Source organism: Eutrema salsugineum, unplaced genomic scaffold, assembly GCF_000478725.1.
Source record: "Eutrema salsugineum unplaced genomic scaffold, Eutsalg1_0 scaffold_8, whole genome shotgun sequence".
NCBI classification, from domain to species: domain Eukaryota; kingdom Viridiplantae; phylum Streptophyta; class Magnoliopsida; order Brassicales; family Brassicaceae; genus Eutrema; species Eutrema salsugineum.
The window spans coordinates 4951612-4967020 of record NW_006256414.1 but is presented as its reverse complement, the minus strand read 5'-3'; the positions used below and the strand labels follow the sequence as shown (position 1 = coordinate 4967020).

General features: G+C 38.9%; 1 pseudogene; it reads left to right on the top strand.

Moving 5' to 3' along the window:
- The first annotated feature begins 200 nt into the window (after positions 1 to 200).
- LOC18009782 lies at positions 201 to 13831 on the top strand (annotated as a pseudogene).
- The last annotated feature ends 1578 nt before the right edge of the window (positions 13832 to 15409 follow it).

The window sequence follows — 15409 nt, the reverse complement described above, 5'->3', positions numbered from 1 at the left end:
ATTTCTCTCTTTTTTTCTGGCCTTACATATGTGGCACATACAAAGCCTCTTACGTTCACTTAGATGCTTATTAGATAATGGGCAAGAAGTTATGTTTTTGCTATATTTAACCGTTTGCTAACCGAAAGAAGTTACTTTTAATTTCGTTCTTTCTTTAAATCAGTCCTTAGTTTATGTGGATCCTTACCAAGAAGGGAGTAATGAAGTCTCAGTGGTTGCGCAAGTCTAGTGAAGTGTCTCCTCTTCTGTTAGTGCTTTATTTTCTCAACTTTGGTGTGTTCTGATGCTGACAACACTTCGATATTGAAACAGAGCATTTTGTATAGATTCAAAAGCTTGTTGCTTTCTGAAAGAGGACAAAGGTCATGACACACAAGGACTAAGCACTCTCAAGCATGTCTTTCGGTCTCACATTTTTAATGGAGAGAATAACATTAGAGGATCTCACGTCGAGAATAAGTAAACAGCGAATACAAATCATTTATAAAAAAAAAGTCAACGTCTTTGGAATTTCTGGCATTCATGAATCTTCCTCTCCTACTTCAAAAGTCAAGCTTTGCTGTTTTCTTGTCTTATGCGTCTTTTCCGTTGTTTCTACAAAGCTTCTCCGTTTTTCATCTCTCTTTCCCAATTAATGCTGAAAGCTTTGTGATCCTCTTCTTGGATCTCTCCGTGTTCTTATCCATGGCTTCTTCTTCATCTCTGACTTGCAATGGAGGTACCAAGTCTTCCCGAGCTTCTGTGGAAGTGACGTGCGAAAAACCTTTCTTAGCCACGTCCTGGAAGAGCTCAGAAGCAGGGGAATCACACTGTTCATTGATGACGAGATCGAGCGAGGCGAATCTATCGGTCCCGAGCTTGTACAAGCGATCAGAGAATCAAGAGTCTGAAAGATCAGAAGATGTTCGTGTGTTACACAAGATCTTAGTGTGTGATACAGAGTTGTTGCTATAGTCCTTACAGAGCAACAAAGAGAAGAGGAACGTGAAGTTATGTTATGAAATGTTGATGAGGCATTGGAGTCTTACTGATCCAAGAAGATGGAAAAGGGCCAACTTCTAGTTTATAAATAAAGTTATGTGGGCTATTCGAAATAGAAGCCCAACTACAAGTTACTGGCTGATGATGACGTAAGCTTGGTGAGTTAGGGTTTTCATGTGAAGAGTATAAATAGGACGAGGCAGTCACAGAACAACTTACGCGCCAAGGGTTCTATTGTGTAACGTATATGGTGTGTGTGTGGCGTCGTCCCACCAGACAGATAGAGAGATCTGTTGGTGGTTTTGTTATGGAAATCACACTTATCAGATGAGACGTAGGTGCACCAGTGCTGCTGCTGGTTATAGTCAAGCATGCTGTGCTTGTTATTATTTCTATAGTCCATGTAGAAAAGAGTGGTAAACACGAATGTGTATTGTATCATGTAGCAATTGTAATTTGCAATCTTTTCTAGTGGATTGGTTATGGACGAGATCTCGGGATGTAGGTTCGCTGAACCCCGTTAACAAATCTCTGTGTTCTTATTTATGTTCATCGTAATGCTCTTACTCTTTCGTCATACTAGTGCATTACACAAGTATATAGATCTAACACAAATCTGGTTCTTACATTTGGTATCAGAGCGGGCTCTCGACAGAGATCTGTTCTCGTTTCGAGTGGGATCCTGGAATTAGATTTGTGGCTAGCAGAGAAAATTGCTGATGAAAAAGACGATGGTTCGTGAACGTATAACAGAGAGGTTTGACGATCAAGTAAATTGCTTTGTTGGGTGATCTGCTATAGATTGATGATGGAGACTTGATTTGTCACCAACAAAGAAGAGAGAGTTTCTGGTCTGTGCTGATCTGGGTCTCAGAGGTCAGAGCTGCGAGACTCAAGGTTCAAAAGAAATATTTTCAGAAAAACGCAAGGTTAAACTTTCTAAGAAGCGTTTCTGGTCTATGGTAAAGAAAGGCCTAGAGTTTGATGTTGAGTGATGGCTTCACAACTTCAGTGTTGATAACGAAGATTAAGCCGATGAAGGTAGCGATGAGCAGTGGTCAAGCCGTCGAGAAGAAGATATAGAGATGAATCGATCTACTCCTTGTTGAAGAATTTGTTAATGAAGAGGTTTTCATCGTTCTAGCTAGAAAATGAATTAATGATATGGAGAGGAATTTCAGAGATTATGATTCGTCCACCAACTACAAAATCTCATAGATGGTCTAGTCAGAGATAGAAAATTTCACCTAGAAACCTCTTGCTAATGTGATGTTCTCGTGAAAAAACAAAAAAAGGAACAGAGAGCTCTCATCTCCAATCTGTCTTGAAAGAAATATGTTGCAAAAACAAAGGTGGAGGCGTTCCTGATCTTGAAGAGAAGAAGATGATGGGCGAGAAGATAAACATTAGAAGATGTAGCCTCAATCATCGTATCTGCTTGGATCTCAACCTAAAGGAAGATTTGTTACCTGAAAAGAGAGGTGGAGTTTCGAATATAAGCAAATCTTGGTTGAGAATTGCAAATATCTTTGATGCATTCAATATTTCAAGTTGACAAAAAGCAGATGGGCAAGTGTCTCTCAGTCATCGTCGAAGATTCCTTTTCTTTCAACAAAGATCTCAAGGGGTTTAACAATTTTGTAGCGGCATTTCTGATTTGGCTACTGTTCGTGTGGGCTCTATGGAATATATAAGAAGGAGATTCATGTGAAGAAAGGTGTTACTATCAAGTCTATTTCTAATTCAGACAGAGGAAAAAGAGTTAAGATGTTTGACTCAAGGACCGTCAATAATGAAGATTTCACTGAAAATTTTGATCGGAAACTGTTTCTGGGTTGGTGTTCTTTTTGCCGGGATATTGATTTTGCTATCGTGAAAGGAACAGAAGTTATGGGGGAAGAAGATTCATGTGAACTGGGCCGACTGGGGAGCAAAGTGGAGTTGTCAGCATTGTGGGCTTTAGTTCTGATAGGCCCAATGGAGATTAAATTGTTAACTTCACGTTTTCATCAAGAACAAAAGGGACGAGCTTTACGATGGCAATTGTGTTCTATGGATTTGAATTCTGTGAAATCAATAAGTCGGCCGTACCTTAGCATAACGTTGGGAGCTTATGCGACTCACAATTCTTCAGATTCACAGTGAAACAATCATTGCAACTGCGACCTTCTCTAAATTATAGAGTTCAGAGGTTTAGAAGTTTCGAAGAGGGCTGTAGGCATATAGGATCCGCCTGAAATAGCTGAAATTCCAGGCTTACAGTTTGGCGAAATTTTTAAAGCTTTAGCAAGATAAGGTCGCTGATATTCTTTCTTCGGAATTACTCTTACTAGCTCCGGATTCAATTTGTGTGTAACGACTTGCTGACTTTTGGCGGTTGGGGCTGAATTTGAGCTCTATGGTGGTCTTGAAGAGGTTTGATGATGGTGAGTATGGAGAAATTATAAAGTCTCCAGCAAAGTGCTGTAGTTGCTTTTTTGCAAATTAAGGATTCAAACTGGAAGGAAATTTGTGTTTATTGGATTCATAGAGCTCTGTTTCTCTGTCAAAGATTTTAGAAAAGAAATTTCAAGTGTAAGAGTTCTCGATCAGTCGCTAGAGGCTTCATGAGTATCAGATTCAAAGATAAAAACATCAGATTCGGTGGCAGCAGATTTGATGTTGTTAGGACTAAACGGAAATTGATGACTCTCGTGACAGGATTTCTCTGAATTTTAATGGGAATTACATCGTTATTGAAGAAGGGATTCCAGTCTTAAATTTCAGTTTTCGAGTTCATTGTGATACAATGTGAATGGGATTTGCGATGGTAACAAGTATGAGTCTCAACGGTGAACGCTTGTAACAGGTGTAGTTTGTGGGATTCTGGTTCTGAGAAGATGTCTGCTCTATTTTAACATTGTGCATGCTAGGGAATCACAAGAGAAAGCAAGACGGCATCAGAATATCACCAGAAATTGCAGAGCTTCATGACGATTACGCTTTGGGTCGAATCTGTGATATGGGGCAAACGGTGATCTCGCTGAAGGATACTGTATCGGAGTTAAATCAATTTTGGATGTGATGCTATTGGAAAGTTGGGTGACATTGGTTCTTGAGCAATCAAAAGAAGAATGACATTCAGGTATGGCTTTGAGACATTGTAAGATGTTAGGTTTTCAGATAGGATCTACAGATGTGGGTCAAAGAAATGACGGGAATGTGTTTGTACGTGAAGAAATATAACGGATCTAGAAATCAAAATCATCAAGCCAGATGGAGAACTTCTTTTGATATTTTTGTATAAGTTTAAGCGCGTCTCTAATGATGAATGCGAGATTGAAACAAGAAAGGTGTCTTGGTTTACAGTCTTTACTGTTAAATGAAGCCGAGGTGAAACACATGACAAGAAGAGCACCGACGAGCAGAGGTAGCCTAGCCTTGAATTAACGGAGGAAACCGTTGGAGATATGCTTCAGTAATCTGTTTTGGATCAAGGTTTTGTTTACAGGACGCGTTGATTTTGTGGGTCATTGTTATTGAACGTCAGATAAAGAGGTTCTTGTTTACAGATGGTTACAGAACTGGACTAAGAAAACTTCAGCACCTACCGATTCTTGTTGGAAAGGAATTTTTTTTTCAAGAAGAATTCAAGTTTGGCTCAAGAGATTGTTATCAAAGATGAGCCAAGAGGAAAGGAGTGCATAGGAATTGAAGATCAAGAGGAGGACTCTCTCTTTCTAAGAAGATGGTCGGTATCAATCTGAGGTAGAATACACAGAGTTGTGTAACTCCGATTCGGTTCTGCAAGGGTAGCTTAAATGACATCTGCCGGGAGATGTTGGTCGGGATCAATATGAGGTAGAATACTCAGAGTTGTGTAACTCTGATTAAGTTGTAACCCAGGAAGCTGAAGTGTGTAAAACCTCTATAAATTAATACTCATAAATTAATAATCACTATAAATTAATAAATTTTGTTGGTCCCAAGTCGGGTTAATGTAAAAATCCATCAAATTCGATAAGATAATAAGATAATAATTTTTTTTGAAACCCTTATGTAAATTTATGGTCCCAACAAAAACATAAATTAATAATGATATAAATTTATGCAAATATATGTAAATACAATATTTTTAAAAAATAACTAATGTGTTTATTTTTATTTAAAGTTGAAATCTCATTGGTTCTCATCTCTTTAATTATTATATCAGTAGCTTTTATTGCTTTTTTACTATATACATGATGATTTTTTGATGTGATAATTGATTTTTTTTTATCTTTAAGTGTTTTTAAATGTATTGTAGTGTTATCTTCAATTTTATCATTAGTAATACTGATAGTAGCCATGATATTTTTATAAATTTTAAACTTATGAACATGTATATTTTTACATAGACAATCCAATATGGTGTTAAAAACTATTTTATTGTGATAGTTATGATTCTTAATCATAATTTATATCATGAGATTTGTTAAAATTTTAAAATATAACATTATTACAAAGAAATTTTATAGAAAATTATATGCGGAAAACAAATTTTCTTTATAAATTAATAATTATTAATTAATATCACGATAAATTAATGAATTATCATGGTTCCAACATTATTAATTTATAGAGGTTTTACAATTGGGATTCGTAAATCTGTTGCTGCTCTAGCTCTTAAAATCCGAAGGTATATGTATGAGGAATTGAAGATCGTGTGTCTGTTGAAGCCTGATGATTATTGACTGTAGCTACCATCTGTTTCAGAATTTGCAATCACCTGTCTTGTTCATTGGGTTACTGTTTGGCATGAAAATTTTGTGTAAAGAAAGATTTTTTTTCACAACTATGCTCCCGAGCAGAGGGAGTAAGATTTTCTGGCTGGTCTTGGGTAGGATTTTGATACACACAGAAGATGGCGATCAAATCAAAACATAAAAAGGATCATTCTCATGAGTTTGTTGGGTTATTATTAAGGGAGAGCTTAGTAAGAATATGATCCGATCTTGGTGAAAGTATGATCATGATTATTGAGAATTGCTTTCACAAGTGCATCTCTCGTTGTTCTAAGCCAGAGAGAATCTTCTTTTGTTTCCACTGCAATCACAGAGGTGGAATACACGTGGTGTATGCAAGTAGTTAAAAGGGTGTCATGATGATTTTGTAGTCAAACCTGGATCTAAAAGGGTCTAAAGCAGCCTGTGTTTTATATGAAGCTGGTGTAAATTGTCTCTGTAAATTGCTCCTAGAACTGCTACCACATCAAAATGAAACTGTTCTGTGCGTACGGCAAGCGTAGATCTTGTCCTATTGGCGACAGCGATATCCTTTTGATGCTGGGACAGCTGCTTCTGAGCCATTTTCATATCGTTTTTGGTACAATCACAAGCTGAACTTTGCTTTTATGTGGAAGCTGTGCCTTGATTTGTTACTGCAAAGATGGAGTCTCTAGTAAATCATGGATGTTGACTGGTGATCAATAATCAGAGAGAATCGTCGTAATTTTTGTAGAAGCCGGTTTGAAGCATATTATTTTGATGTTTAGCCAGAAGCTTGCAGAGGTGAGGCTGACTGCAGGGTGTTGCAGAGATCCAAGCATAGAAAATCAGTGAAAAAAAAAAGATCTTTAATGGTGCGTGTATAAGTACATGGATCTTAGAGGAGTCTTCTAATGATGTTCGTTACAAGAAAAGTGCATAAGAACTCATCATTAATGGCAAGCTTAAGAGGAACTGCTGACAATTTTGGAAATGAGGAATACAGCACTGTCGAACCAACTTCAAAGTCACGTTTGCAGATTCGAAACTGTTCAGATCGAGCTGGAATTTCGTGTCAAGCTTCGTGGCACTATTGTTTTTAGAATCAACGGTGGGATTGAGTTTCCAACGGCTGTACTGAGATTTATTCATGCAGTTTCCAGACAGGTTTGTTCAGAGAAGGCTGTGACCAGTATGACGAGATGTTGAGGTTGAGTGGTCAAACAAGATCTTTTTGAGCTGAATTTTTGCAGTAATATCTTGGACATGTTGAACTATTTTCTGACCAAAAGCGAGCTTATTTGGAGCCTGGATGACAGAAGAGCGTTTTTATTGAAGTAAAGATCATCTTTGTAGAACATCTAAGTTTCTGACAGATATCTGTGTCCTTGAGTAAAGTGTGATTTGAAGCTACTCATGGTGGCAGAGGGAGTGAGTCTCTATCTTTGTTTTTTACAAAGTCTTGTTCACGATCAGACAGATTAGTAGCAGAAGGATGGTAAATGCTTAGTAATATGCTTCGAGGATGTGTTTTTGTGGATTTTCATCTTAGTTGTGCACCCAAGCACGGGGAGATGAAGGCATGTGAGTAAGCACCTTAAGGCATGTGAGTAAGCACCTTGGTTTCAGGGAGAGTAAGGTTCTGTGAAAGGTGGATACTTGGATTACTCTTGTGGTGCATATGTAGCTTGAGTAGCAAACTAAGATAAAAAGGGAGAGACTACTGATGATGCGTGAACTAAGCGGTGCTAAGCTAGAACATCTCTGAAGTTCAGATGAATCTCATGAGATTGATTATTTATGATTAAGGGGGAGACTGATCACATATGACACACTTGATGTTGATGTTCAAAGGCAGATATAATTGAAGCTAACGCATGGGGGAGTTCTCTTGAGATTCTGGTTGATCAACGTGAACGAAGAATGCGACGAACGAAAGTAAACTGAAGAATGCGACTATCTTTAGATGATGATTTGCTTTATTATTATGTCTCTGTTCGTTGCATGAGCTTAATGAATAGAGTGCTCAATGTCAAAATAAGCTTGGAAAAAAGAGTGATTGATGATATTAAGATCATGTGAGCTAATGTAATAAGGAGATGGTACATGACAGTTGAAGATGTGGTCTAGCTATGGTGGTTTTTATATGAGTGTGCACTCAAGCAGGAGCAGAATGTGAAGCAAAGATTGAGGGGAGATTGCTACTTAAAGTTAATCTGCTGCGTAGCTGCTGGTTGTGGTTGTGTTCACTGATGTGCTTGAGTTGACACACTCAAATAAAAAGGGGGAGAATGAAAGATCAGAAGATGTTCGTGTGTTACACAAGATCTTAATGTGTGATACAGAGTTGTTGCTATAGTCCTTACAGAGCAACAAAGAGAAGAGGAACGTGAAGTCATGTTATGAAATGTTGATGAGGCATTGGAGTCTTACTGAGAAGATCCAAGAAGATGGAAAAGGGCCACATAGACTTCTAGTTTATAAATGAAGTTATGTGGGCTCTATTCGAAGTAGAAGCCCAACTACAAGTTACTGGCTGATGAGTGATGATGATGTGGTGAGTTAGGGTTTTCATGTGAAGAGTATAAATAGGACAAGGCGGTAACAGAAAAACTTACGTGCCTAGAGTTCTATTGTGTAACGTATACGGTGTGTGTGGCATCGTCGCACCAGACAGATGGAGGGATCTGTTGGTGGTTTTGCTATGAAAATCGCACTTGTCAGATGAGACGTAGGTGCACCAGTGCCCTGCTAGTTATAGTCAAACATGCTGTGCTTGTTATTGTTTTCATAGTCCATGTAGAAAACAGTGGTAAACACGAATGTGTGTTGTACCATGTAGCAATTGTAATTTGCAATCTTTTCTAGTGGATTGGTTCTGGACGAGATCCCGGGGATGTAGGTTCGCTGAACCCGGTTAACAAATCTCTGTGTTCTTATTTATTCTCATCGTAATGCTCTTACTCTTTCGTCATACTACTGCATTACACAAATATATAGATCTAACACAAATCTGGTTCTTACAGGGTTGCCATTGTCGTGCTCTCGAGGAACTACGCTTCTTCAAGCTGGTGTTTGGATGAGTTAGTGGAAATCATCAAGTGCAGGGAAGAGCAGAAACAGAAAGTGACTCCCGTTATCTACCAAGTGGATCCATCTGATGTGAGGAATCAGACCAGAGATTTCGGAAAAGCCTTCGAGGAAACCTGTAAGAAAAAAAACAGAAATGATGACGCAGGCATTGAGTGAAACCTGTAAGAAAAAAGCAGAAGAGGTGACGCAGGCATGGAGGCAAGCTTTGGAGGAAGTCACGAGTATAGCTGGTTATCACTCTAGCAAATGGTTCGTTTACTTTCTCTTCCACTTCTTGCATGTTATAGTGTAGCTAGCTACCGTTTCATGATGACTGGTTTTAATGGAGAACTCTGTTTTTGTTAGGAACAATGAAGCTGATTTAATCAACAATATTGCCTTATTTGTTACGGGTGTGTTGGATATGACACCGTCAAAGGATTTTGATGACTTTATTGGCATAAGCGATCGTACCACGGAGATAAATTCGTTACTGATCCTTCTACCAGATGAAGTTAAGATGTTTGGAATTTTGGGTCCTACTGGGATTGGTAAGACGAGCACTGCCAGGAAATTTTTTGAACAATTCTCTGCTGATTTTTAATTCAAAGCGTTTTTGGAGAATATCAGAGGAATATGTGCGACGGCTGGTTATGTTGACGACTATCCATCGAAGTTATGTTTGCAGAAAGAGTTGTTGTCTGAAACTTTCAAGCGAAGGGACATTGAGGTGAGTCACTTGGGAGTTGCTCGGGAAAAGCTGAGACAAAAAAGTGTTGGTCGTTCTTGATGAAGTGGATTCCTTGTGGCAACTCGAAGCAATGGCAAAACAGTCTGGATGGTTTGGTCGCGGAAGTATAATTATAATTACCTCCGAAGATAGAAGAATTTTCACGGCACAGGGGGTCCTCAAATTTACGAGATGAGATTTCCAACTAAGAGTGAGGCTCTTCAAATCTTCTGTAGATATGCTTTCAGTCAAAAGTCTCCAAGAGATGGTTTTCACGAGCTTTCTTGGGAAATTTCTGGACTAGCAGGTAAACTACCGCTAGGCCTGAAAGTTATGGTCGTATCTACGAGGGTTTCTGTCCAGAGACCAGTGGGTAGACGCATTACCAAGGCTCAGGTCTAGCCTTCACAGCGGAATCGAATCAACTCTGAGATTTAGCTATAATGTGCTAAGTGATGATAAAGATAAAGCTCTTTTTCTGTATATTGCATGTTTCTTTGTTGGTTACAAGGTTGATTGCGTTAAGAGGTGTCTTGCGAATTGTGGTTTGGACGTCAACTACGGGCTTCAAAACTTAGCTGATAAATCTCTCATATACACCACAGACTACGAAGTTAGAGATGCATCTTTTACTGCAACAAATGGGTAGAGAAATTGTCAAAAAACAGTCTTTGGACGAGCCTGGAAAGCGACAGTTCTTGATGGATGCCGAGGAGATTTGTGATCTACTTGATGAAAATACTGTAAGTTTTCAAATTCGTTACTGTAGTCTTGTGTTTCCTCCTTGGTTTTTCTTAAGCTGAGATTGTGTTCTTTTTGAAATATTTATTCTAGGGTACAAGAACTGTTCTAGGCATAACACTACACGACCTTCCAGACAGAGAGGAAATCAAATAAGTAAAAGCGCCTTCAAAGGGATGAATACTCTCCAGCTTCTAGCAGTCCGCTCTCGTAGCTTACGCATACCTCCCGAAGGCCTCAACTGTCTCCCCGAAAAACTCAGATTGATACATTGGAACTACTGTCTAATGAGATTTTGGCCTTCCAAGTTCTCTGGAAAGTTTCTTGTGGAACTTGTCATGCAGTATAGCAAACTTGAGAAACTGTGGGACGGTATTAAAGTAAAAATAGTCGCCATTTTTTTTTTACTGTATTGCGTGTAAAGCGCGATTATAGTCATTTCTGAATTTTTTATGTTTTTGTTTTTGTTTTTCAGTATAGCCTCTCCAATGCCTCAAGTTGATGGATTTGGGGAATTCTAGGGATCTGAAGGAGATTCCAGATCTCTCAAAAGCAACGAGTCTCGCGAAACTAGATCTCTATGGCTGCGATAGTTTGTTAGAGCTCCCAAGCTCTATCGAGAATGGCAATAAGCTTATAGACTGCAGACTTTTCAGCTGCTCTCATTTGAAGGAGCTCCCTTTCTCTATCGGCAATGCCACGAATCTCGAAATTTTGAGTCTTAGCTATTATGAAAGGTTGAAAGAACTACCCTCTTCAATCGGTATGTTAATCAATCTCAAGCGATTGACGCTCAGTGGTTGCTCGAGTTTGGTGGAGCTTTCTTCTATTGGCAACCTTCACAAATTGCAGGAATTGGATATGAGTAATTGCGTAAAGATAGAGAGTTTTCCTACTAACATCAACTTGGAATCTCTCTCTAGAGTTAATCTCTCGGGTTGTAAACGATTGAAAACCTTTCCTGATATTTCAACAAACATGAAATATCTCCATCTGAAGTATACTGCAATAAAGGAAGTGCCATCATCAATCAGCTCTTGGTCGTGTCTACATACATTGGAAATGTCAGGGTCTAGAAATCTTAGGGAGTTCCCAAATGTTCCTAACAGCATTGTAGTGTTGGAGTTGAGCAAGACAGGAATAAGGGAAGTTCCTTCATGGATTGAGAATCTATTTCGTTTGAAGGAACTAGATATGGATCAATGTGAGAAGCTGAACACTATATCTCCAAACATTTATAACTTGGAGAATCTGATATTTCTTTGTCTAGGTATGTCTGCCGATACTAGGTGTCAATATGATACTATGTGTGCTAACTACGGATGTTGAACTGGGCGACGAGAGTAAAGATGGTGATAGTGGCGACGATGAAGTGGATGACGAAAATGGCTATGCTCGTTTTGAAGCGGTAATCAAGTGTGACCCTGACCTCCGTTGGCATATTGTATCAGACTTTGATATTCACTACATTTTACCGATATGTCTACCCGCAAAGGCGCTTACATCTCTAATATCGTTACGTCTGGAAATTGATGGTTTCAAGACTATTCCAGATTGCATCAGACGTCTCTCCCGATTACGTAAGCTTGACATCAGTGAATGTACAGAGCTCGTAGCATTTCCACAGCTCCCAAGTTCCCTTCTATCTCTAAATGCAGAAAACTGCTTTTCCTTGAAGAGAATAGTCTATTCTTTCCAAAACCCAAATATCGAGCTAAACTTTGCTAATTTTGCACTAACCTGAATCAAGAAGCTAGAGAGCTCATCCAGACATCATCTTGCAAATATGCGCTCTTACCGGGTGTAGAGGTGCCTGCACACTTCACACACCAAGCTACTTCAGGTTCCATAACGATCAATTTGACTCCAAGGCCTCTTCCTCCTTCAGATTCAAAGCTTGCATCTTGTTGTCACAAGGCAATATTAATGTCGTGGATGACAGTGATGACGATGATGAAGAGGTTGAGAATTCAACGATGTGTGTGTCTTGTCGCGTCAGGGGTAAACAGGATGGCCTCGTTGTCCATTATGGATCAAACCAGCACCATATGCCAGCTATATATGGGTATAGATATCCAGAGCATATATATACATTCGAAGATTCTTTCTGTCTAAACAAGGATTACCCTGAAGACGAAGAAGCCACTATAAGCGAGCTTGTGTTTAAGTTCATAGTCCATAATAAAAGGTTAAAGGTGGAAGAAACTAATGTCAAGCTCATTGTATTCTTGGAGGTACCTCATTATATTCTTGACGGAAAAGAAACTAAAGACGAAGAATGTAATGGCACAAACATGGAGGCCACCAATGAAACTGAACAAGAAGAAGAAACTGAAGGTGATGATAATGCAGAGACGAGGAGCATGAAACAAATGAGATTAAGCCTTGTGTAGATCTTGGAAACTGTGATGCTGTTAGATTTTCTTATTCTGTGCAATGTAATTCTCCAAGAAGAGAAGCTCAATCTCAATACCTAGCACAAGAAATCAAGATTTTTGAAGAGAACATTGTTTGAAAAATAGCCCATATGATGAAGGAAATTTGTTATCTGGTGTGGGCACCTAATTGTATGGTGTAGAATTAAGAGTGTGGTCAGATATCCATTGTGCTGTTCGATTAAGCGGAAGTGTTGCGAAAACATTGTTGACTCTCCATGTCAATGGTAGCTCAAAAAAAGAGGATTGGAATCTACCTCTGTGTTTGGAGAACTGGACAGTCGAAGAGCAAGCGATAAGTAGATGGAGCCCAGAACTCAGTCGTGAAGATGAAACCTCAAATCAAAAACCAAATGTTACCTCTGTGAGTATTTTGAAAACCCCTTGACGAACCGTTCTTGGCTAATCGAGTACTGGTTTTGATTTTACTTATCAATATAAGCAACTAGTTTCAATCTTAGTTCAGATAATGAGATGCGTAACCTTTTTTTACTAGAGAAAATCTCAAGTCTCCTACCTTTTTAATTTTAGGCATCTTTTGTGTTATTTTTATTGAAAATCAAAAAGAAATCTGAATTTTTGGGTTCATACATCTTCCCTACAAAACCAAATATCAGGTGACACCTACAAACTATCCAAAAAATGAAAACCATGTCTGTTTTCTACAATATATTGTGCGCCAGAACGAATTGTCATTTGAAGTAGGAGATGAAGTGAACTTGAAGTTGAGAGCCTTCAGAGGAAATGATAGGCATCAGAAGCTGAAAAAGCTTCAGCCGAGGTATATGGGCCCATACCCTATAGTCGAAAAGATTGGAGAGGTAGCATATCGACTGCAACTGCCTCAGGAGTTGTCCGATCTTCATGATGTGTTCCACATTTCGCTATTTAAGAAAGTAGTAAGAGAACCAGAGTTCATTTTACCTGCCCGGCCAGTCGACTTAGAGGGAAATCTGTCAATTCTAAGAAAACCATCTGTAATTTTGGAATTTGGAGAGAATAAAGTTAATGGTAAGAAGACCAAGATGGTAAAAGTTAGATTGGAGAGAGATGGTATCCGTGAGGAAATGTGGGAACCAGAGCAGCAGATGAGAAATGAGTACCTTGAACTCTTTCTAGCCGGAATGGAAACGATAAGGAGGGAGTGAATTTGGGGACAAATTCTTTTCAACAAGGAGAGAAATGTAACATCCCAACCTATACAAAAGCCCGATAAGAGGCGCATCCCCCAAAATCTGTCCCTATAAAAGAGAAAACCCTAAGGAAAGAGCCTCATTCTCTGCAAAATCAGCCCCAAGCCGTGCAGAAAGAGAGAAAGATATCGCCCAGCAGCATCAGAGAGCTCTTGCCGCCGCTAGCCACCACCGAGCCAAGGAGAAGCCGCCGAGAGCCTCTTCCTTCCCGTTGTTTGCTTGATTCCATTAATTTTCAGTATCCTTAATCCAGATCTGCAAATTGGCCAAGGTGAGGAGTAGATCTAGATTCATAGGACATTATTTGTTTGTTTTTGATGTATTGACTTTAGAACTACTCAGGTCTGAGTTGATTGATGCATTTAGAGAGATCATGAGAATGTGAAATGAATAAGGAAAGATGAAACACCAGCATAATTGTTTGTCCATCTGGTTGATTGCCTAATGATTGTAAGTAGCTAGAGATAGATGATCGACCTGTGGAACGGCACAGTGATTTGATTATTGATTGTTGGGGTTTATACCTGGAAGAAAGGATGATCCACATCGCTTGGTGGTTGAGGCGAACCACGTTGAATGTCTTTGTGACCAAAACGAGTTTGCCATGCCTTGTTAGCATGATGAAGAGTTTGTCATGCCTTGTTAGCATGATGAAGAGTTTTCCATGCCTTGTTAGCATGATGATCTGTGCGTTGCCTCGTTAGCATGATGATCTGTGCATTTGCTTTGCTTGTGTGCTTGTAGAGCACTGTTTGTTGCTTGTTTAGTTATAGGCTTGATATACTGGAAATAAATGGTTACTGTAATGGGAGTGTACGTGGATTTATTTCTCACTGAGTAATTTTTCCAAATTACTTATCCCTTAATCTTTCTTTTCAGGTGAGTATGAAGATTATGATCTTAATGGCTACGAAAAGGAGTAGTCCAAAGTGGTGAGCTTTTGGGATGGGTTTTTCCTTCGTTTTGTTTCAATTTCTTTATTCTATTTAAGATTTCTTTGTAATTTGCTTTGGTTTCTCTTTCAAATTTAAGTTATGAATTTTTATTGCAAGACTTGATTTTTATTAATTGAATAAGAGTATTATTCAGAAATATGTTTATTTAATCTAATAAATATAGTAAACCAGTTTAAAATCGAAGGTGACAGTCCCGTTCGTCTGGTGGACGGATTGGTCTGTTACAGATCTATACAAAGTACTTTCCACTGGTAAAAGTGTTCAGCATCGAGTTTTCACTTTAGGAGCTCAAGAAGCATGGAGATCCATCGAATATAAGTATACCTATTACCCTGAAACGCAAGGTATATGCAAGAAAGGGGTTGTCTGCTATGGAGCTAACAGTCCTGACAAAAGATCTGTTCTAGTGTGCTTTGATTTGAGATTGGAAGAGTTTAGTCTTATTACATTACCTGAGAGTGTCCAAATCAAACGATTTGACCATAGCACTAAAATCGCGAACTACTACTGAAAGATAGCCTTAGTAGATTATTAAAATAACGGTAAATTCGACATGTGGGTTCTGATGGATGTCAAC